The 14047-nt window shown below is 37.2% G+C and overlaps 1 protein-coding gene across 3 annotated transcripts in view; it reads right to left on the bottom strand.

Moving 5' to 3' along the window:
- Positions 1-10702, bottom strand: part of stat3 (signal transducer and activator of transcription 3 (acute-phase response factor)) — a 32367-nt gene extending 21665 nt beyond the window's left edge. For 2 of the 3 annotated variants that reach the window (XM_084134082.1, XM_084134084.1), the window contains exon 1: positions 10487-10690. The gene's annotated coding sequence lies outside the window, so the exon portion shown is untranslated. Of the gene's footprint in view, positions 1-10486 lie in introns of all 3 variants that reach the window. The other variant, XM_084134086.1, reaches the window with a different exon arrangement.
- Between the last annotated feature and the right edge of the window lie 3345 nt (positions 10703-14047).

The following is a 14047-nucleotide window of genomic DNA, read 5'->3' as shown; positions in this document are numbered from 1 at the left end:
ATCAGTAATACCCCCTCAAGATTTTACCAAAGCTTTTACATTTCTCGAATAAGGCGGTTTCTATCAAGGGGCTAAATGGGACTACAGAGGTTGCAGATCGAGTTTGTTTGCAAAATGCTGGATTTGTTTGTTTAATTATGGCACAATATTAACTCCATAGCACACACGTTCTACAGCTGCGTGTAAAGGAGATAAATCATGTTTCTGCAGATATATTCACCTACATTCGTCATTCAAAATGGGAAACTGACGCTGCAGGCTGCAGATACACAAACCCACCGTAAGCGTGTGCTTAGTTTTGAATATGATCATGCTGATCACGTTCTTTATTCCACTTAGAACAGCCTTCTATCTGTTCCGTCTAGAGTCTAGACTTCTTTTTTTTGAAAAGAAACGCTGTTTTGCTATTATTCTCATTCACTAAGCTAAACAGCCAATCAGAGTTCTCTCTCTCACCGATGGCCCGATGCAGATCCTACATGCTGAATCGGCCCAAAAAACACCCCAACGCCGCAGAACACACCGAAAAAAACAAGTCAGACGACGCTTAAAAACGGCCCGACATTGCCAAACAGCTGATTGTCGGCTTGGTGTGTCCCTGGCTTAATGCAGACCCAGGAGCACACCAGGGCACCGAACCTGAGATTAGAATGAGAATGAGGTGGTCTGAGTTTGGTTGCACTGGAACTGAGGCGCGATTCACGTGAATGTGAAAGAATCTCAGACTCGGATAACCACTTGTTCAGGAAGTGGATTTTAGCTGATGACAACATCATTAGTTCAACAAAACATATGTAAGGGATGACAGTGGTGATGATTGACCTTGGATACAAGCAAGAGCAGGGTTCAAAATTAGGGGGGTCTGGGGGGGTCCCGGACCCTCCATAAGTCATTAGGGACCCCCCATAAGGGACCCCCCATTTGTCCCCGACAAATATATTTTAACATTAAAAATGATTGTGAAAAGTATAGGTCTTTAGTGACGTTTTATATTCATAACAGTAATTAATTTATTTCCTAGCGCGAGGCAGCAATCAGGGCAGCTATTAGCCGAGTGAGTTCAGCGTCACAGATTGTTGTTGCAGACACGTAACCTACTATAGCTGAACGCGGCAAAACGAAACCTCACAAAGAGTGAAACCCTGAATGAAAATCCTGTAAGTGCTTCGATTATGTTTATATCTCCATAATTGCTTATAGTAAAAATGTGTCAACGTTTCTTGCTAGCTGTATGTGTATGAAGCCAAATGATGTGCTAGCTAACAGCAGACCTAGCAGCTAGACTAGTTATTCAAAGCTAGTTAACAACCTACTTGTCCAGTCAGTGATTACGAAAGATAACCAGGACTTAATTCAAGTCTGTGAGTTGATTAAAGTGAATGTGATTTACACATTGTGAATGTGAATGTATATACATGAGAGCTTGGTAAGCTATCTAGGAAGCTAATATTATTTTTCTTAATTTAGAATCCTGCATCATGGAGAGAAAAAGAGGAAAAAGACCTTGTAACTTTGTTGCTGCAGAGTTAGAGGTTTACCTGTTAGATTATAGCCACTTCTCCAGACACCACTACAATACTGGGCCTAGCCCAAACCATGAAAAACATCCCAAGAACATTATCCCACCTTCAACATTGGTCCATATAATTTTGCCTACAGTATATAGTGTAGCAAGGTAGTCTTCAGAATTTTTAATCATTTAATAATTACATTTTTGGGGACCCCCTCCAAGAGTCCAAAGTCATTTCGAACCCTGAGCAAGAGTAAGCGTGAAGTGTAATCACGCATACTGAGTGCAATCACTAGCTGCAAATGAATGGCTCACAATCAGCGTTCTCCTCAAAAGAGTCAGTTTGCAAGCAGCAGAAAGCCGCATTCACATGACGCATATGGCCTACAGACGCAAGTGTTTCTGCGTCACTCTGCTGAGCATATTAGCATCAAATTAATAAAAAAAACAATATATTGACCCGCGACCTGTTTTTTTTTAATGTTTTTTTATGCGCTGTGCACATTTGCAATGACATAACATGAGAGCAAATGCACCAGGGTTCGATAGAATTAAGAGAGAGTGAAGTCAGTCATGCGATCGTGGTGTAGTTTGTTTATAGCCTACAAGTAGCTTTTAAATTCTGGCGATTGCATTTAAGCTTCAAAATACATAAAAGTTGTGTTCAATTGTAAAGAACATCATGAGGAACAAAACAAGCAAGAATCATAAACTTTTGGTGGTCAGGTCACAGAGCAAATTTTCTGCAAGTATCCAAATGCCAATGGAAAAATCCTATTGGGTTTTTGTCGAGGGAACCAGGGTGATGCTACAAATATATGACATTACTACAGGACTTCATACTGAATGAATTAGCCACTTGTTTATTATAATACAATAGAATTTTGGAGATCAAATGATGTAACACTCACAGATGAGGCCACTATTAAGACAATATTAAAAGACCCAGAACTGGCTTTGAACTTAGCCTCCTTTCCATTTCCGTGGAGGTTGAGGAAGGAGCGGGCTTTCATTCTATCTCTGTCTTTAACTATGTCTCTCACCTCCTACCTGCCTCCTACAACACATTCATTAAAACTTATGGGGCATCTGTGAAGAGATGCACAGTTTAGTTAAGTGGCATTTCCTGCTGTTTCCAGTGCATGACATTGATTTTATGTTATTTCGAAAAATTCCCACGTCTGAATTTACCGTAACACTCAGCACAGGATCATATTCAAAACAATAGATAAGCAATTGTGATTTACCTACAATACAATATACAAACACTCATTATTCCACTTAAAGAAGCCCTATTTCCATCAGACAGGACAATGCAACTTTTATCCAAAGTGCCATACAGTATTAGCCTGATGTCATCATACTCAGATTCTAGTCAGAATATGAGTCTGATGCTGCTCCATTGGGCTGTGATTAAGGGGCGTGTTTCAACCGAACCAGGAAAGAAAATGCCTCTGACCTACAACCAATCAGAGCAACGGAGTAAGTGACTCAACTGCACGCACGCTGGAAGAAGCAGAAGAAGAAGAGGAGTATAAACAATCTTTGCCAGTGTTGTAAAAATAATTTAAGGATACACAGAGTACTTACCAATACAATCATCATTTTTGAGAGAAATAGTAAAGGTGAATGCATATACAAACAAGTTCTCCGTTTAGGATTAGAGCGCTCTTTGGTGACGTGGATGATTACGTTACTGTTGATCATCTGTCCATCATTGTATAAAGCCTGCCCTGACAATTTGATTGGTCCGAACAGCTCTGGCTCGAGCATAGCTGCTCCACAACGGATCAAGTCCAGACCGAACTTCCCGACCTCAAATGTTGTGGGCGGGCCTACACACTAAAAACTCCTGGGTTATTTCTTCAACCCATTTTCTGGGTTATTTGTGTTGGGTTAAAATTATGGGTTATTTTTGATGACCCAGTTTTTAGTGTGTAAGTTCAGCTGGCATCCAGTCTAATACAGTATATTTCCAGTCGGTCTACTGGGATAATAGGCTAACCCAAAGTATACTTTGGTTTTGATGTGAATGTTTAGCATATGCATGCAACAAAATCTATGTCTAGTATCTGCGTTATTCCTCTCTAGAAGTGACTTCAGTGTTCACACCTTGTGGACCAACTAATTAGTTCAAAACAATTTGAGGCTCATGCGCATTAAAGGCTGATGATGAAATTAAAAGGGGACCTTATTATGCAAAATTCACTTTTACATGGTATTTAAGTCCAATTTGTATTTGTTTGTGCGATTTTGTATCATTTTCATTTGGATGCCGGACTGCTTTGCAAACGAGGATCAGATCAACACTTGATTTGCACAAAAGTTGCTTCTCAAAGATGGGTTCGTACCAACTGTTTGTGATCCAACTTCATATCCAGCCTTTCAGAATGTGCTTGTTAACACGTTGTACAGCTAATGTGGCTAGTTACCATTGGCTCTGACTGTATTCACAGAGACCCAGATCTATGTTGTTACTCTGAACCAAAAAATGCTCACTGTATAATTCATAAATGCACATTTATTATGCACAATACAGTCAGGTGATGGACTTTTTAAACTCTGTATGTTTTCTGTATAGATAATAGACTTGTACCAAGAGTGGAATGTTTATTTGCAAAGGCCAGCACATCAACACATTTCAGTAACACGAGTGATGTTTTTGCTCCCACACATATAGGGGCATTTAGGGCATGCTATAATAAATGATCTGTAGGGTATTTTGAGCTGAAACACATTCTGGAGACACCTGAGACTTATATTACATCTTGTAAAAAGGAGCATAATAGGTCCCCTTTAACGAACAGTATACTTTGGGCTTAACCTAAGTTTAGGTGCCTTCCTCATTAGCATATACTGTAGCACCCCTTACAAGGTTTGAACACACAGCATTTTAGCAAATATCCATAGTCATGAAATCTACTGAAGTTGGAACTTTGCGACATCTATATCTATATAAAAGTTTATTGCATTTAATTTAAATGTTGCCCTGCCAACATTTTGACTGGCCCCACCAGAATAAAAATTATCATTGTTTATTTTTAGCAATGTAATTTATCTTTGCTAGATATATTTATAGTTTATGAAATATGAATTTTTCTCTACAAATTTATTTTGTTTACTTGAATATTTTTTCTTTACAAAAAGGTTTGTAAAGCTGTAAAACAATATAGCTGTAACATAACATCATAAATCCATAAAAATACTTTTGCTGAAAAACAATGGTATATAATACAAAACATTACTAAATGGTTTGTATTTTTAAACATTCTTGCTTTCAAAACCATCACGATAAGCCTAAGTATTTTTGCAATTTCGACAAAACCTTGTCTGTTAGCCAGTTAGATAACATTATCTTTGTGACAAATCAGCAGAATTTGCAACCGCATTGTAGAATACAAAACAGAAAAGCAAACGTTTTAAGTTTGCAAGGCATAAAAAAAAGGTTGTACCAGATCAATGAAAGTGATTGTTTCAGTCAACTGGCCCAAAACACTCTCATTCGGACCATCCTTACTGTCGGGCCCTTTAACCAACTTTAATCCAAAGTCCCTTTTGATTTCTCCTGAATGTTTCTCTGCCTGTTGTTTATCACTTCTGTTGGAAACAAAATCATGTTTACTGGCCAAGTTGGAATGGATCCCAGGATCATAAACATGATGAAAGACATATAATATGTCAAAGTATGAAGAAATCATAAACTAAAGTCATAAGGAAATCTGTAAAAAGTTCCTGGTTCATTACAACTGTGCATGGTATATGTAACTAATCTGAAAAATGAATGCAGTATGAAACATGATAAACATGATAAATCTGCAATTATGTGGACAGTCATTTGGACTATTTGCAATATGGTCCAAATATTTGAATTATCCCAAAATAAATAACCAATTAGTAAAATATCAAATGTAATCCTTTTTAGGTAGTTTGTAAAAGAGTTGATGGAATATGACCTCTATCTAATCAATCATATTTCACCACCCAGGATGTGACCTGTGTCTGACTTGGCCATGTAAACATTAGGTTTAGAAAAAGGTTTATCTGCTGCAGTAGGAACACAACCTTTGAGTCTCTTAAGCACGAGTCAATCAGAGACAGTCTGGTGAAAAGCAAGCTCAGGACATAAATAAGTAATATCAGGAAAAGCTGACAGCTGCTGCCTGCATTTCGATGAAACTAACAGGGGTTTCACATAAGCATGCAAGACTGCAAACGTGTGCCAAAGCAAACTAAACATGGAACCTTCAATATGATGATCACAATGAGAAGAATGTATGTATCACACACTTTTGAAGTGGCAAAAGCATGTCATATTCTGACTTTCATCTTACATCAAGTCAAAATGATAATGGCCACTTTTGCAGCAAGGCATTTTAACACTGGCCTATGAGCCTCTTTAAATCAAGAGGTTACACAAAAAAAAGATATCTGACTGTTCTTAAACGTCATCACAAAAAAATGTCATTTAGATCCACCTAAAAGAACAAAAAAACTAAAAAGAACAAAAAGAGTAGGAGGAAATTCAAAGAATTGACAGAACTCAACTGAACTCAAATCTCTCCCAAAGATCTTGTCTGCAGTACAAGTTTTCCTTTGCAAAATTATAATACATTTTAATTGTATCGTTTTTAACACTGATGGCCTTTAGAAATATTAAAACCTGAAAACCCAGCAGTTTGGCATCGGTGCCAAAAAATCCTCAGTGTATACTCACTGTGTATATTTAGTATTATGTAAAACAAAGAAACACTGACAAACTATCTTGGTTACACCCCAATTGGACACTTTTGTGTGTTAAATGAATCATGGATGACTGCAAATAGTGCATTTCTACAATGGCATCTCTATCATATTGACCAGTGCAACACAAAATACCATTACCATTAGAGTACCATTAGAAACACAAGCCTAATATAAATTTGCCAACAACAACAAAAGGTGGCATATGCAAATTAAGATGGAGTCGACCTGGAGGGTTATTAAAGCAAGTATGGCTGACTTCCGTGTTTTTCTTAAGGACCGTTTCCTTCTTGACGGAATAAGCTTCAAAGGTTCAACAAACAACTGCTGTCTCTGACAGACCTCTCAATGGTTCCAACAATAACTGCTATGAATCAATAACCTCCCCACCTACATATTTTCAACTGTGAAGGTTCGTCTTCAACCGCAGTTTCCCCAGAATTAGTTTTTTAGTCTGTCATGCTGATTGTTGCTAATGTGACAACAAATGTGATGCCAATGAAATGAAGTTTCCCTTTCATCTTAACCCACTGGAAAAACTAGGAATATAAATAGGCTATGTCTGGAAGATATGTTATGCTAACGGCTCAGGAGCACATCCTCATATCACCCTGATACATACAGTATGACCAAATAATACAGATGCTGGAAGAGAGCAGATGCAGAACTTGTTTTGGGGTATGTGGGTGCAAATAAGAACGCTACAGAAATAGCATTATAAAACCTATAAGAAATAGCTGCAAATAAGGAAGAAAAAAAGCTTAATTTATTTAGCTAAAGCTACACAATATAGTATAACTAAATAATATGACATTCCACTACCAGCAAAAGGTACATGGCCTTCATTAGATCAGTTCACTCAGTGATAATGGTGTGAGTCATTAGAGACCCAGAAAAAAACAAGATGTGCATAAAAGTCTTATTATTGTGGTCTGAGTCCCTGGAAAAACGAACTCTACGCCCTTCTCTGAAGCGCATTATAAGTGAGAAGACGAGATAGAGGAACTCACTGCCTGACAAAGCAAGGGTGATGATATCTACTCGTCTTGACTTATTAGAACTGATACAGACTTGTACACTCATGAAGATGATAATCTAGGATTATTATTACAGAAATATAACATAATAACCATCAATTTACAGTTAAAAACACCTGCATGTTTCATCAGCTGTATACATTACATTAATGGTAAATACAACTTATTTATTTACAAAAATTCCAATTAAAATGACTAAAATCTGATTATTTTACCTTTATAAGTATAATCTTATAAGTACACTAACATATAGAAGGTGCAGCACACAAACACATAATACACATGATGATATGACACTAAAATAATGCAATAAAAACATTACTTTATCAACATAAGATGTAACATAAAACCCTAATGTACATAACTGATAAGAGAAAACTAATAAGAAAAAGTTATTTCAATTAAACATCAATGGCGAGGTGTCACACAGACCATTCTGGGAATGTCAATGTATTGTTTCCTGCTATTGAACTTTTTAAACAAAAGAGGAAGTTCCACATAGCTAAAGAAACAAAGGATGAAGGTACGGAGCACTAATTATTGCAATCATGACGTAAATGTATATCATTAAACTCCAACCCTTGGAGAGAGGAAGTGATGTGGTACCACGTGATTCCATCATATTATCAGACGGTAATACTTTTAAATGTACACTGTGTAGTTTTATTGGCTAAAATCAATGTCCATAAATATGTCCTCATTGGTGTAAAATTACCTCTGCCAATGATCTGACTTATCCTCGTAAGCGAAGAATTTCTTATCTTTATTTACATTGGACGGGTAAGTCCAAGGAGGCCTCCATGTTGTTCCGCCATTTTGAAAAACTATAATAGCAGAGAGGGACGAAAAGCACTAGCCTACCTCTACGCGTTTCCACAAAGCATCACGTGACTGAAACCAGCTGAAACGGACCAGGAGAGGCGCTTGTCACTGCCCCGGCAAATTTGAAAGGCTGCACTGCACGGTACTTCATAATGCAGGATCATACTTATGCCGAGCCACAGGAGAAGGAATCCTCGTCGCCAAAAAAGCGAAATAACGAACCTCATCACCCGAAAGAAAACTTGATGAAGTGCTATTGGAAGACATGTTGTCGTAGCTTCTTGGTACATAACGACTACTGTAGTTGCAACACGCATTGGAAAAAGCGAAGCGCTAGAGGGCACTATTCGTTTGAATGCAAAATACAATTTCACCACTAGATGGGAGAAATTCCTACACAGCGTACCTTTAAGATCCGATCAAACATTGGCTGACACATATGACTGAATATGTTTCTTGTGACCTTATAAAATTAAGAACAATTTGTAATTTTTTGTGCCAGATAGTACAGGGAAAGCAGTCATCAAGTGTGCACCACACATGGGAAATGTACCTCATGATGTTAGTTAAAGGGGTAGTTCACCCAAAAATGAAAATCCGGTCATCATTTACTCACCCTCAAGTTGTTCCAAACCTGTATGAGTTTCTTTCTTCTGTTGAACACAAAAGAAGATATTTTGAAGAATATGGGTAACCAAACAGTTGATAGACCCCATTATGGGGGAAAAATACAATGGAAATCAATGGGGTCCATCAACTGTTTGGTTACCAACATTCTACAAAATATCATCTTTTGAAAATATCTTCTATCTTTGGGTGAACTATCATTTTCAGGGAATGTCCAGTGTGTGCAGATACTTTGGAAAAGCTAAAATATATAAAGTTTTGATTAGATTAAAATGTTTGGTCACTACATCATTCCCATAATTTAATTTATATAATACCGTAGTTTGGTACCTTTACTGTTACTTTAAACTGTAGAACAAAGAAATAATCAAAAATGAGAAGTTGTATCCAAACCTTTCATGAGTACTGTAATATACTAAGGTAAATTACCATATATAAAATAATAAGTAAAATAATTTACTTATATCAAATATATATATATATATATATATATATATATATATATATATATATATATATATATATATATATATTTATATTTATATATTTATATATATAGCAATCGTACTCGTTTTTGAAACTGGTCCCATTTGGCGAGTAAAAGCTTAATTCCGTAAAAAGCAATGAAAGTCAGAAGCGAAAATGCGGTGACCAACTATAAGCATAGGACGATACCATCGCACGCGAGGATTCCCTCGGCCATATACTGGAAGAGATGACGTCATGGCGCAGAGGTGGGGAATCCCCCTGGAGACAGCGAGTGAGAAAGAATATAACCTTCCAACCAGTGCAACTGATAGAAAGAAGAAACACTAAAGCTGCCAGAACCGTATAAAAATTCAAAATATTTGGCCTAATCCACTGACTGCAACAATAATGAGAAATGAAATCGAGAGACGGTTTCTAGGCTGCTCTATCAATAATAATACGTTTTTATTTATAATTCACTTTCGTTTAATATGCATCTTAATTTACGTCACTCTATTTATTCTCTGTAGTGTCTAATTCAGAAATTTAAGTAGGCCTACTGATGATACTACAACTTATGACAATCATGTAAAGCATTGATGGCTCTGAGTATTAAGGCCTATTTATTTTACACTCACTTTATTTCATCTATTTTTTAATTTACCTCGTCCACTGTAATTTCAGCATTGCCTATGTGGTCCTATAAGTACACTTTAGCACTATTGTAAATGCTGAGAAGCACACAAATAAGGCTTTACTAGCTGACTCTGAGAAGAAGAGATCAAGGAGGAGAGTGGACTCCACTGACAACACGGCATCTATAAACGTGCCATGCCATAAGCAAGAATCTGCATTTATGAGGAAACGAAGGTATACAGCAAAACAGGCGGGGGAAAGGTCAGGTTACAAAACAAACGAAAAACTTTGTTTCTATAAACTCTGTTTTGGTTATGGACTTGGCAACATACTAAGACGTGTTTGTGAAACTAAGATCTCCAAGTAGCCAAACTACTACTGCCTTGTCAGGTTACAGCAACATTCTTCTAGCTACATGTAACGGCTCATATGAAACAATGTGTTCATTATTTCCGTCACGAGCGCATATCCCGTTCACAGATTCTAGCGGTTTAGATTGTGATCGATACACCAGCACAGTCTGAGCTAATAAAGCAGCACTGCAGAACACAATCTGACACAGAAACTGAAGAACACATCTTCACAGAGAAACATCCACAGAATTGCGTCAAAACGCGTTACTTCACTGCCTTAAAAAGTAACTTACCCCTCTATGTGTCGCTCAAGGTTTCTGAGAAAATGTACCCCGCCGAAATAAGCGTAGTCAACACGTTACTGACTTTAATAACTGCCGTTTAAGAGGTCATACGCCGTTTTAAAAAGATATTTTCAACTTTTCCGTCACTACAAACACGCAAGCTAAAGTGGACTATGCGAAAACGGGCTGCACATTTCCAGTTTCTCTTTGATTGACAGGTCTTTCACGCTCTCGTGAACGAGATCAGAAATATGTCCAATCCCTGAACTCGAATGACGCAAGGAGGCGGGTCCTAGAGCCTGCGCGCTCGAGAGCGCCTGTGTTTATTGCCCTGGCTCGACAGGCTCTTCCGACAGCTCTGCCCTCCCTCGTGACGCGCCGCTGTGAAGCAGCGCACGGCGGGGGGAGGGAGCGCTGCTAGAACAGCTCGCCTGGAAGTCATCTGAATTACTGGCAGTGCCTGCGTCATCTCAACTTTTAATTCAGTGAATGTGAAAAGTGTAGCCTACTGTCGTGACATCTGCCCTAATCAATTCCCCACCCCCACCCCGAAAGAAATAATCATAACCTATAGCCTAATATAATAACGATATTTAGAACGTAATTGTTAAGAATGGCAAAATATAAAAGGCGTTTATTTCAGAAAAAAATATGGCTTAGCAAACAAATTTCAATAAAAGTTCTTGACTGGACTATTTGTAAATATAGACGTTTGTAGCACTAAAACCTGGAATAGTAGCTTTTTACAGCTTAGGAATTTCAAATGGGGTTTTAGATTAGCATTTTTTATTTTTTTTTATTTATGAATGTGTATATGTTTTTAATTTTGTTTCTATAAAATATATATTTTTTTATTTTTTTCATTTTAGGTTTATTTTGTGTGTGTGTGGGGGGGGGTGCACAATGGTTTCAAAATTCATGTTTTAGGTGTGACTGTCTGTAATTTATAATGTAGAACAATCAATAGTCTCTTCAAGTAATGTTAACCACAGTTATTTCTTACTCAGAAATCACAAACTATTTTAGAAACCCCTTTGAAATTCCCTAAGGAAACCCACACTGAATTAACTTTCTGGGTAAACCATTGATGTCATGACTGAGCAACTCTGCTGTTTATTTCAAATTCACGTTGATATGAACAATTGTGGTTGATTTAAAATAAACTTTGGATGGTCCATTGTGTTTATACTATTATTGGGTATGCATTGTTTCATTAAATAGGCCCTACATAGTATATTTCCTTATTGAAGTATAAAAACTGGGTGTTCAGGTCATTGGACATCTGGATATGGGCTTCCAAGGAAACTTCAGAGGATGTTTTTGACAGTCCAGTAGTTCCGGTCCAAGTCCAATAAGCTCTAGTGTTTTTCCTTCACATATGGTCTCTCAGTTCTGTCTCAAAGAGAAACTGACGCTGACAAAAAAAACATTCATATGTGATGCTGTGTCAAGATATGATTCTGGAAATTACACATCACATGCATGGCATTAATACTGAAATAAAGGTCTCGTGATATGCACATGCTTTTACTTTATTAGTGTCTGTTTGTTCTCACATTAAAATCTCACTTGGGTTAAGAATATAAATTTCACTCTTTCACTAAATAATGACAGAATTTTCATTTTTGGATGAACTATTCCTCTAACAACAGTAGCCTACCAAAAGTACTGCTCTTTTGGACAGATATCCTGCTTCAAACAGGCTCAGTGAATATAGCATTTCCTCAAGTTTTATTTTAGAAAATGCAAAGTCATTTATTGTTATGTTATATTATGTTAACCTTTGCAGACAATGACAAAGATGATGGAAGAGGAATAAAGAACAAGGAAATAATGAACATGCTATCATGCAATCAGTGTCATTTCTCGCTAGTCAGCACTGATGTTTTCTGCATGTCACATTGGCGCATTTAAAGCATTTCTGCACTTCTATCCACACAACTGATTAAATGCAAAAATTTGCCATTCTCTGCATATGCATATTTTATACATAATGATATATGTAGTAGGCTATGTGCATTAGAGACATTTAATGGTCTCAAAGATGAAAATAGGCCAGAATGCAAACTCACATAAACAAAATGAGTATTCAGAAACAAAATATGAATGATGTCATTTTGCATTTAGAACTACATGTTTGACTTCAGTTAATATGGTTAAGTGAAGTAATTATGGAAGTCACACATAATAACCATATGCGCTTCCCACATATTCAATAATTGTATTTATTCATACAAGAGATAAAAACATGCAACCAATCCTCCCTGTCACTGCAAGCCTCGCCTTTATTTTTGTCTCCACGTTTGTCCTGGTAGGAAGTTCACATACAGCTTATAAAGAGAAAGTCCAGATAAACATCAGCTCAGGTTCTTGTTTGCTCTTCCTGCTGCTCTCTGCAAACACACAACCATCTGTTCCCCAACTTCCCCTGATGGAAAACACAGATGTGCAGTGGTGTATGTATACAGGCTATATGACTGTGTGGTGCAGTGACCAATCCATGCATCTCATACATCATTCATATTGCATACTTTTTTTCGTTGCAATTTACAATAGATATATCTATGATATATCTCCAAAACAGACTATTATCTATTTCAGTGATTTCAATGAAATTTTATCTGATTCAGTGATGTATGTATAGTGCTCAAAGTGGCCTTCATTTTGTTCTGCTGTCTTCTGCCTCCCTTTTGGAAAAGCACTCTCCTTAATCAGATTCCTCTCATTGATTATTTAATGTATTCCCTCTACAACCAACATGACACCACCAAGGGCAGAGAAGAGACAGAGAGAACATGAGGGGATAAGAGAGAGAAACGGAGACAAAAACAGGGCAGACACCAGCCTGTGTAGTAACATCTAAAAAAATCAGCCTATACAGTAATGCATTATGCAGTATCTCTGTCCAAACATGGCACATCTAACTTCCGAAAACAAGCTTTTACTTGCGTACTTCATTTCATTAATAACAATGTATTTGGATGCTTTTAAAACCTTTGAGTTCAATTATAGATTCACTTAAAAACGTGTTTAATCTCTGGTCTAAATTATATTATTTATAAATTATATTATATTACATAACTGACCTTAAGAAACATCTGAAAAGCCATCTTTTGTTGTTTTGTGTTTTTTTCCCCCAAATCTTTTAAAGTCCTATTTTAAAGGGTCAAATCATACACCATATTTATTTTTTTCTCTGCAGTTCAGTGTTACTGTTTTATTCCTGCCAAAAATTGAGACTTAAAGGGATAGTTCATAGCCTGGATGCCAGCCGAACTTAGCCCCGCCCACAACATTTTTAGGTCAGGAAGTTCGGTCTGGACTTGATCCGTTGTGGAGCAATTATGCTCAAACCAGAGCTGTTCGGACCAATCAAATTGTCAGGGCGGGCTTTATACGATGATGGACAGATGATCAACAGTAACGTGATCATTCACGTCACCAAAGAGCGCTTGGGTTGAATTTGTTTACAACAAAGATGACTGCCGCTGGAGAATTGAGATTTCACGAGTTCACACTTACAGATAAGTCAGATAGAATAAACGCATATTTGGCGTAGGCCTACTGTCC

This window comes from Abramis brama (genome assembly GCF_963993115.1).
Source record: "Abramis brama genome assembly, chromosome: 1".
NCBI lineage: Eukaryota > Metazoa > Chordata > Actinopteri > Cypriniformes > Leuciscidae > Abramis > Abramis brama.
Note: the sequence above shows the minus strand (reverse complement) of the source record. Positions and strands in the feature narration are given on the sequence as shown.